The sequence below is a fragment of the Miscanthus floridulus genome, chromosome 1, assembly GCF_019320115.1.
Source record: "Miscanthus floridulus cultivar M001 chromosome 1, ASM1932011v1, whole genome shotgun sequence".
In the NCBI taxonomy this organism is placed as follows: Eukaryota; Viridiplantae; Streptophyta; class Magnoliopsida; order Poales; family Poaceae; genus Miscanthus; species Miscanthus floridulus.
This window is the reverse complement of record NC_089580.1, coordinates 57,836,551-57,847,689: the sequence shown is the minus strand read 5'-3', so window position 1 is coordinate 57,847,689 and position 11,139 is coordinate 57,836,551.

Sequence of the window (11,139 nt, the reverse complement as noted above, 5' to 3'; positions counted from 1 at the left end):
CCTTCTCCTCCTCCTCCTCCACCGCCACCGCCACCACGTCGCTTCCTCCTCGCGACGCAACGCGGCGGGTCGCGCGGCCTAGGGTTTCGCCCCTCCATCGCCGGTCGTCCCCACGGCCCCGCGGCCAGCCAGCCGACGCCATGACACGCCGGAGGCCTCTGGCGGCGGAGGAAATTTCGTGGTGGCCGTGCATGACGGTGGGGAGGTCACATCAGCAGCCTCGGCGGTGGATCTGGAGCGGCTGCTCGCGGGGCCCCTCCCGGCGGCCGATCTGAGGCTGGACCACGCCGTCGACCTCGCGCAGCCAACGGAGGCGGTGGATCTACGGCGAGCAGCCGGATCCAGCGCGAGCCCTCCCCGTCTCCACTGGATCCGCCTGCATGGCCTCCACCGATGACCGGTGCGCGGCCGCCACGGTGGCGCGCGGCCGCGAGCTGGCCCCCGCTGCCCCCGCAAGTGGCCGGGATGCAGCTCCTTCGACCTCGCCTCGCACCCGGACCTCAGGCTCGCCCGCCGCATCGGCACCGGCCATCGGTATAATGGAAGTAATTAGGAGGGGGGTTTGCTGAGTTACAAAGAATTACTTCCTGGCCCGAATTTCTCGGTTGGTTATCGCCCAGCAATTGGCAGTTTGTGGAATCCTGGATGGAAAAGCTCAGAAGTGTTCATAAACTCATGTTATTTCAATTGTTGTACATATAGCAATAAGGTTAAATACTTGCTCACTTCTTTTATTTAAAAGCCTTGATCTGCTTCTATGAAATTCCAGTACTGCACTTCCTTGGTTGAAGCTAAAAAATATGCATGCACGCTGCTTTATGCCATGTACGGTAGCACCGTAGTGAAGTTTTCCCACAAGTACTTAGGCTCATATATTATCTTAGTTGACCTGATAAATCAGGTTTCTTGCTTGTGTTTAGCATCTTTTTTAGACTTCTGTAACAAGAGCCTCACAACTCATCTTGGAAACGCACAATTGGCAGAAGCATTGGATAGTTTGATATATATATTAAGCTGGGGAAATAAAATGTTTTTAGCTGTATCTGATGAAGCTGTATCTCGTATATGTGCAGGTTGCGACTGCCCAAATTGAAACCACTGGAATGGTTGCGCTTAGTTATGTACACAAAGTATCTGAAAAGGTGAGTGTTTTTCATGTCATATTTAGTGCTTACATCTTTTTTCACTTTTATAGCAGCTTCGTTACATAAGCAATTGTGTGCAGGTTTCCCTTGCATCTGATTTCATGTACAATCAAATGACAAAGAATGTAACAGCAAGGTTTGGTTATGATTATATGCTGAGACAGGTATCCTTGTTAGTTTCACCCATTTGTTAATTTTTCCATGCTTCAAGTTGTTATTGTGATGCACGTGTTAGATAAAACGCTTGAGGGCCTCCATTTTTCATGAGTTGGGTTATGTCACATGAATATCAACTGGGTCTTTTTGGCTAAGAACTTATATTGTTCTATGGGGTTACGATATTCAGGTTAAGTGAATATTAAGTCAAAATATATTGATTATCGAATTTGCAGTGTCGATTGAGGGGGAAACTAGATACCAATGGCGTAGTTTCTGCTCTTTTGGAGGAGCGATTGACTCCGGCCGTCACTTTCCAGTTGTCTGCAGAGGTCAGTTTGAGAAACTTACTCTACTATTTAGTACTCCGTCTGTTTCTTTTTATATGGCGTGTGACAAATTAGTGAGCTAATTTCCTGTCTTACTTGCAAGGGGAACTTCACAAACGTTGTTTCAAACTGCCCTTGCAAACATAGTGGAACCAAATGGAGACGACAGGAAGTGGGAGAAGAGACCTTGTTTATTTAGTATAGTGTTAAATGTAAGGGCTACAATAACTGGTGAAAAGTGCACTCCATGCCCAGCCCTCCTCCCCTCAATCTCTGTTAATTAGAGTTACTTACAGTTCACTTAGGAAAGGATGTTGGAGACATCCAAAATCTTTGCTTTCCAGTTTTTTAGGAGTCTATATGGCCACTCGGCAATTTTAGCCGACCACCCGAACTTTGAACCATTGAGTGCGCAGGTAGTTTGGTTTCATATTCCGGGTTTGCTGACTCTAACCAACAGTTTATACCTGGTTGTCCAGAGACCTACATGCTTTATATTTTATATGCAAGTGGACTTATTTGCTTCTTGTGTGCTCATCAGTCCCAGTAGGAGGATTTGTGATGCTGTGAAGCCTACGATTAGTCGCATGTGAACATCTTGCCAAAATTGTGAACCACTCTGATATTGCTCAGAATGACTTGCAGTTTGCAATGGAGGGAGTATCAGGTATACTCCATCTGTTCCAAATTATAAGATGTTTTGGCTTTTCTACATATATTGCTTTAAATGTGTATCTATACAGTGTGTGTCTAAGTGCATAGCAAAAACTATGTATATCTACAAAAAAACAAAACATCTTATAATTTGAAATGGATGGAGTAGTAGAGTTCAAGGAATGAGGGTTCCTCGCAGTCTGATACATATCAAATGATGAACAAGTGGTTGTTTCTTTAGTACACCTGTTTACATAGATCCTCATTTTTTTTTAGTATTCTATAATAGTCAGTTAGTCATTTTTTTTGTACCCAGACACCCCACAGTCCTATGTATAACAGATTTACTGCAGTCATACCACTTGCAATCTTTTATGAATTCACTGAAATAGCGTTAGATGATACAAGTCATTTAGTACAAGAGAAATAGCATTTTAGACGATAGAAGTCGGTTAGTACAAGAAAGTATGCTTGCAACAGAGATGATGTGCCTTTATTGTTGTTTTCCTGCAAGGATTTTAGCATGCTTATTTTTGTACTAGATTAACCAGTTTTGCAAGACTTCTTTCTTCTGAACCAAGCCAGAAAGGTGGTTTGCGCTGTATATAGTCTGTTGACCTGATTTGTTAAGTTACTAAGCTTCTACCAGGAAGGTAGCACGCTCTTGTGGATTATGAAACATTTATATTTATTTTAACAAGAGCTTAAACATTCTATATAAATGAAAAAGGTAGGATGTTAAGATCTGGAAATAGTTAATTAGTTGCTTCTATATGGATTTACAATATTCAAGCAAGTTGAGGTGCCTCATCACAATTCACAAATTGGCTATTTTTATTCCTAAATTGTTTTTTCACACAGCTGCTTGTACCTAGACTTAACACTAAATTTATGGCTGATGGCTGAAATGCAGAATTCATGGGTGTAGGCCACAAAGACGCAAATACACGGGTAAGGTAAAGGCCATTTTCTTACTTCTTCGAATTTCTAATCTCTATGTGACTCTAGAGAAAGAAAAAAAACTCATGCTTCATGGTCGGTGTGAAAACAGAAGCTTTAGAATATTTCTCATGCAGTGTGAAGACCTAAAATAGTTTATTGCATTGGCTCCTATGTTTTTGCTATGAAATGTCATCTACCACATCAATCATTTCATGTTTACAATTCTAAGTAGTTTTACCATGTTAAGTATAAAAAGACATCCAATCGTTCAGTTCTTGTGCATGACATATCTACATTAAACACCTAATATTGTTTTCATTCGAATATTAAATATCTTTTTTACCTGCGTCCTAACCAGGTGATTTGCCGGCGCGCGCGATAGCGCGCGTGATGGACTAGTACTCATAAACGTAAGTGCACGTATGTATATGAACTTTATGTATCGATACTGTGGTTGAAAAGGGCTAAAGAAATTTGAAACCAAAAGGAGTATTTGTTTTTAGGTCTTATTACTCCTCTATTCTTTTTGTAGGTTTTGTTTGGATCTATTAACACGTCTATCTCTTACACAACGCACATGTCCCACTCAAGGGGGTGACAAAGATTTAATAATACTAGTGGAAAACGCACGCCCTCGCGGGCGCGAGGGTTAAGGACCATGGTGAGATTTATTCATGTGTGCTCTCGTTTGGAATTAGCAGGCAAATCTATGGGCAAAAGATGAGTGTCCAGTGCTCCAACGGTAATAGCATCAGGGCAAGAAAGTCAACATGGCCATGTTATAGATGGGTTCATACATCGTACAGAGCGATTATATATAAACTATTTATTATAGAGTAACTGGGAGCAATCCTGCTTCTGAAGTACTTTGGGTAATAGCAAACGTCATTGGAGCATATAACTATTGCAGACAATGGTTCCTGGAGGACCTGCACATTTGGATTTTCCATTTGCTGATGTTGAGGAGGTGGAGACATAGTGTTTTGAAAAATCCTACTCGCATACTCATTTATTACCGCAAAAAGGGGTAACACACCCTAAGGGCACCTGGATATATAATAAGAAAGTAAAACACATTAGCAAGTATTTTAGGGAAAAAAGAAGTACTCATTTAGATTCGTAATAAAACCAGCATGCACCTAAGCTCAAGTAATCTCGGCACTGAAAAGAAAAAAAACAGATTAACTTATGTTTGTGTGTTCAACCAATTAAATAGTAATAAGAAACTTAGTCATCTGGAGAAGGCTTCACTACAAACAGTTCGTTTTAACTATGAAGTAAAACCTGCAACGACCGAATGAATAGCACACTATTGGTAAAGATGAAGATTTGTACATAACAAACATAGGAGTTCCTGACTCAACTAAAGATAGAGGCAATGAGGTTTAATTCTGACAATCCAAATAACAAAGTTGATGTTATGAGAATCTAACGAAGCTGATGTGCAGAAAAGAAATGGAACATGGTGGCATCATATTTTCCTGGATAATTGGTTTATGTAAGATCAATGTAGAAATAAATCACTACGATAAAAGCCTAGACATTTGGTTCTAACCATACAATATGTTGAAATTATTGTATCTCACAAAAAATAAACCTCCATGGACTCACATAAATTGGAACGTATCCCTGGACCCTGGGTTTTTTCTTGTGCTGTTCGCCAAAATGCAGTGCCCCTATAGGTGGCTTTTATTTGAGAAAGGGAAGGTGAGGACGGAAGGGAGAGCAATAGTTTTAACATGGGTTACCAGGAGGGAAAATTGCTAGAAAAAAAATTAGACAAGAGAAAATAGAATGTGTGGAAAAAGGGAGCAAGAAGAAAACTACATGGATCATCCATCGGCCAACTAAAAGAGAGGATTTTTTTTGTTTGCCTCTTTGCTTATCCTTTTATTAAATATCAATTACAAAAACCATAGACCGCTCTGAGTCGCTCACATCACAAGGGCCAGGCAGAGTATTTAGAAAGCAAGAGTCTTGATAGTCGATACATACTTGCACAGGGGGGCACGCCGATGACAACAATAAAAAAAAACCTCAGCTACACAGAACCAACATTCAGACAGAAACAACTTACAGTTCAGTAATATGATTCTGTAGATAACATTTTACCGTCCCATAAATTAGCAGAAGCATCAGCAGTATTGCTTGAACTACTTCAGCAGTACTTTTCAGTGAACGAACAGTGTTTTGCTCTCACAACAGATCAGCATAAGCTTCAGCATAAGCCAAATTTCAGCGAAACAAATAGTTCATGTCTCGATAGCATTATAAGTCTATTTGCAAGTGTATATATTTTTTAAAATACATTTACCTGTATATGAGAATGTGCGTGAAAGAGTACTGGAGGTCTACTATGACGCTGTCAGCTCTGAACCTTAAATACTTAAGCCCCGTTGCAATGCACATGGGCCGGGTTTTCTCTCAAGAGGTTTAAAAGAAAATATAAGAATATGGACAGTAACGAGATTGGAAAAAAAAGATAATCAATAGAACTACTGTGAAATGTCGATAGCAGACTATCAGCACACTCTCTGGGGTTAAAAATTGCCACGCGAAAAAGTTAGCTTTGTATTATCATCGGCAAGTGTACCACCGAGACATAAAAAGAAACTAAATCACATAATGTGATTCAGAGTAATAAAGAAAATTTAGGGTTCAGATTTGAGCATCCAATCGATGGTTCAATAGGGACAGTCTATAATACATCAATTTAAACACCAGGTATACAATAGTATTCCTCCCTATAGATGCTTTGTAGAATAGTTTGAACAATATGAATTTAGAGCAGGTAGCTACCCTAAGCTTAGAGGCGCCATGTAATCATTGCAATAGAAACTGACATGATTTTCAATTGGGTCAACCACGAATAATCCATGGTTTTCTTGCTGCTAGAACACTAAATCTAACCCAAAAAGGAAAACTAAATTTCATATATTTACGAATGATTATAGGTATGGGAGTTTTAACACTAAATTTAACCAAAAAAGGAAACTAAATTTCATATCATAGCGGGATGATAATAGGGATGAGAGTTTTACCATTAATTTCATATTTTCACTTCCTTCAGTGCTCTCTTTGTTGGCAAACAGTCCAGTGCTCTCTTTCAGCAATAAGAATCAAACCCTTGGCCATTTGCTTCATTTTATATAAGGTTCAGATGACCTGGTGAGCAGGAAGGACTGTAGATGGCAAGGCTACATGTATAGAACAATATTTGTGAACATTTAGCAAATTAAAAGGTGATATGGAAGCGTTAGTTATGACTATTATACCAATTAAGGATAAAAGAGTACGGTTAAACATTAAAGTACTTATCTCTAGAGCACATGATGAAGCTGCTTAGGGACTTGGACCAAAGAACTGAAATATCTAGCATCCCGAGAACAAATCAGAGTGCCTACAGCGAGCACAAATCTATTCAAATTTGACTGAGGATGAAACGCTAAATGATAAGCAACTCATTTTTGCTGTGCAAAATATGATGCATAATACAAGGGTACATAAACATTATATTAAAGGGAAATTTAACTCTCTCCATCCTCTATTTGCAGCCAACAAAATTGTGACATGAATTATTTGGGGCCATTTAATTTAGGAGGAATTCTATTCAACTGTTCATAGTTTGCTGAAAATATTTTTAGCATAGCTGGCAGGTGTTTACCTTTTTAGAACATCTACACTCTGATGATGGCATTCCAAATGCTTGATTCTCTTCGTCCTCCATTTGCAGCCAACAAAATTATTGCAAGAATTGTTTCGGGCCATTTAATTTAGGAGGAAATCAATTCAACTGTTTATAGTTTGTTGAAAACATTTTTAGCATAGCTGGCAGGTGTATGCCTTCTGAGAACATCTACTCTCTAAGAATTATGCACACCTCCCTATTTTTTCCAGCAAAGCAATATCAAATTCCAAGATCCAAACAAATAAGACCAAATATGCATGACTATCTAAAAATTTACCGCAGTGAGTCAAATATAATTGAAATTAGAGCAAAGAATAGAGGGAGAAAGTACGTAACAAGATTGTGATACTGTGGCTCCAAGCAACATTGCTCTATTTGGATCAGTGAACTAAAATATCACAGAGGTTTAGCGATGACCATAATTTTCCCCTTAACCTATAAAAAGAAACACTTCTTTGACAACTCTAGACCAGGGAAGAGCAATATTCCATTTCTTGCAGACTTACCAAAGTTTCTTGTTTTTGGGGACGCAAACTATTTGATTTCTGAACTGTGTGGACCATTGAACTCCAGACCTGATAAGTATAACAAAGTATGAGTCTCAGGTTTTATCACCATATAAATCTACCTCACTAGAATCTAGCAAAGGTACACATTGCTTTATTTCTGGTAGCAGCACAGTAATGCATTCAGGGCAGAGAAGTCATCACAAATGAGAAAAAATATAGTTATGCTCATTGAGCATGTGCCCTGATTTAAGTTTGGATCATAAACAGTGTGTAACCTTTTTTGAAAATGAGGAAAGCATGAATTGGGAAGTACACAGAGAAGAAATAATGGAATTTACATACAGATGTAATCCACGTAGGCCTAGCCGTAGATCTGCATTGAGTCTGCCAAACAACCTTAGAGAGAAGGGCAAGTAGCATAAACATGGGGACGAGCTACAGTGGCAGCACCTGTGTGTTATGCACCATAAAAGAATCATCCACACAGCCATAACACCCTGCTGGAAAGGGTAGCATAACTCGAGGACTACCAAGGAGCCCTAAAGCACACAGTAGCATCGGCAAGGCTAGAGAAGGAAGCTGTAAAAATGGAATATCAACAGCTCCTCCTAAGAATTAAGATTATGTTTGTTTTCATTTTCTATTACATGTTTTGTCTTCTCTGTTTCATTACACAAAGTACACTGGTTGGTAAACATATTTCGAAAAATATTCAGTACAGAAAAACACATGACATGAGTCATATCTAAGTTTTGGTCAATAATCGCTCGAATGGGTAGAGAGAAATACATAGTTACTAAACTTATAGCAGGCTATTGTTACGTTGTGGGCATCCATGAGTTAAAATACTATGAGGCATGAATAATAAAAAGTTATGGACTAAGGAATGCCCTTGCTTACCTGAAGCTCTAAATCGTCCACTATAAGCACTGCTGCTGCACATGGAAGCTCATGTTTTAGAACTCTGAACTGCAGTTTAGGACACACGAAATCAAGGTGCTGAATTGAACAAAGATACCTCCACCCAAAACTGAGTACACATTCACAGAATTAAACTCCAAGTTTGCCGATTCGATCAAGGAAGCACAAAATCGGACAAAAAACAACGTTTAACCCTAACTCTAAAGCACATCGTGGACATCACCTGCGAGCTAGTTGCTCGGGGAGGACAGGCTGCGCTGCTAGGCCCGTGGCTGGCACGAGCCGCCGACGCCTGACTGTGCCAAGGTGGCCTGGGGGGCACGAACATGGTTAGCACAAATGCAGAATATAAAACTAAAGGTTCATGATTACACCAACAGAATAATATAAAATCATAGTTGATGTAAAGTAATCATGCAATTAACCAAAAAGCTTAAGTTTGCTTGTAACAGTAACTGAATAAAGTGGAACAAATACCCTATGTGGCCTGGACATATGACAGTAAGCAGTTCAAATAATGCATTCTAACAGTTTTAGGGGCTCAAATTTCTCCTTCAGCAAGCTATATTAGTGACATGGTAATTTGTGTCATCTTAAACAATAGATGCTTCATCTACGCAATGGAACCTAAAGTCCAAATATTTAGAAAATTATTAGATGCAAGTGCAAGTAGGTGATAAGTTGCATATTTCAGTAGGCCTAAGTCCTAACCTGTGTTTCTTGCTTGAAAAATAATATAAATCAGACACCTCAGTTTTTATCTTAGTAGAAGAAATGAAAACTACATGCAATAATTCAGTAAACATGAATTAAAATGTAATCAAAGAAGATGTGTACTCACTCTGTATAGGCCTGCAGTCGAACATGAACTCTGGTGTATTTAAGCATGGGTTGAGAAAAAATGGACATCATCACAGTGAAGTTCAGAGTGGTTTGATACATGGCAGCTTTCATGAATAAACTAGCCACTTCTGTCCGCGCTTCACTGCGGGTGATGTGCTTGGTATAGGAAAAATCTTGGGAAATATGGCTCATATGTCTAATATATTTTCTCATCGCGTTCCTACGAAAGGTTGGTCTATTTGGTACATTAAATGGAAAAATATGAGAAGGAAATGTAGCATGGCTTTTTTCATTACAATGTTTTAAACGAACATAGAGGTTGATTGGCATTATTGGTGCCTATTCTAGGCCAGCAAATTAATGACATGTTAGTGAAAAGAAGCATTTGATGGAGTTAGGCTCAAGCAACTAACACGCTTAGATTCAAAGCACAACATTAGCTAGGATTACATTATAGGTAGAAAGAGCAAAAACTACAACACAAGTATATCTCCTAACACGAGGGTTTACAAAAGAGTGAATTAGAATCCACTCCCCTTAGGTGAAACTACAACACATTTCGTAAATCTGGAATTACATGAAAGATTACACGACGCCGAACACTAAATTACACCGGGATTTAAAGTTACATGGTTAAGAACAACCTAGTACAATTAAGGCTTACTCCAGAAGTCAGGATAGACGAGGGCAATGGAGAAACAACAAGATAATGATTATCCAAAACATGACGTATGACCAACAGATCCAGAAACAGGAGACTGAGAAGTCAAACATTGTATGTTATTTGTATATACTCCTGTATTTATCGTATTTGTTGATTAACATATAGAAATATAATAGTAACCAAAAAGTGTACATGTTCTGAACATATAGACAACATTGGAACTTTAGTGAGTTTTGAGAGAGACAATGTGTTGCAACCTGATGTACTGATTCTTCTTCACGCTTCACTAATAGCGGAGGCCACAACACTTACATTTTATACAGGAACAGTCTCGAAGCATAAACTCGGAAAGATCAGTCCACGGTGGCATATACATAAAATCAAATACACATATATAGTGAGGAATGGAAAATTTGAGATATCATTTAGGAGCTAATTGTCCCATCGTGTTCCTGTAGAATTAGATTAGGATAACTAATTGCAAAGTGTTTGGGCAATAGATCATAAGAATAAAGGAAATGGTGAACTAAAATATTACATGGGCTTCGCTAGAACTAAAAATAATTATAAAAAAAAGAAATCACCTAGAAATTTGCAAAGAATAAATAAGGCAAACAAATTAAACGATTGTTGTAAAGAGAACATGAAGAAGCCAAAAAACAAACATCAATAAATTTTCGAGTATTCACTAATTGATCTCTAGAAATTTGAGGTTACCTACCTGCCAAAGCGATCCTTGTACAGTTGTACTCATGGGTTTTAAGCAACCAACCAATATGGAAAAAGGGAGCAAATCAAAATTATTTATATCAACTTGTGGAGACTGAAAGCGGGCCACAAAAATGAAACTGGTTTCCAGTACCATTTTTTCTTGATCAACGGGAAATAAAGAGTAAAATTGATTGAAATGGAGGCCACGAACATAAGAAGGCATGCGTCAGTGGGCAACCACGAACATATATAAGCCCAATATCCTAAAGTAAAGACGATCACGCCTTATCAAATCGAGTCAGCAAATATATGAAAGAATGTCTAGGAAATACCAGCAGCAGACCAGTAACTCAATACCAAACAGGAAAAAATGGCCTACCCTAGTGCAGAGAGCTCCCGCTCTGTGCGGGGTCTGGGGAGCGTTAAGAAATGCGTGAACAAAAGCAAATAGGCTAGAGGCACCTGCTCTAATCCGCATAATGGTATAATCCTATAGGGAGAACCACAGGATGTTTAGTGCTAGCAAACCTTTTCGTATGAAGGCCATAATTAATCGAACTATTCTGTTGAACTGCGA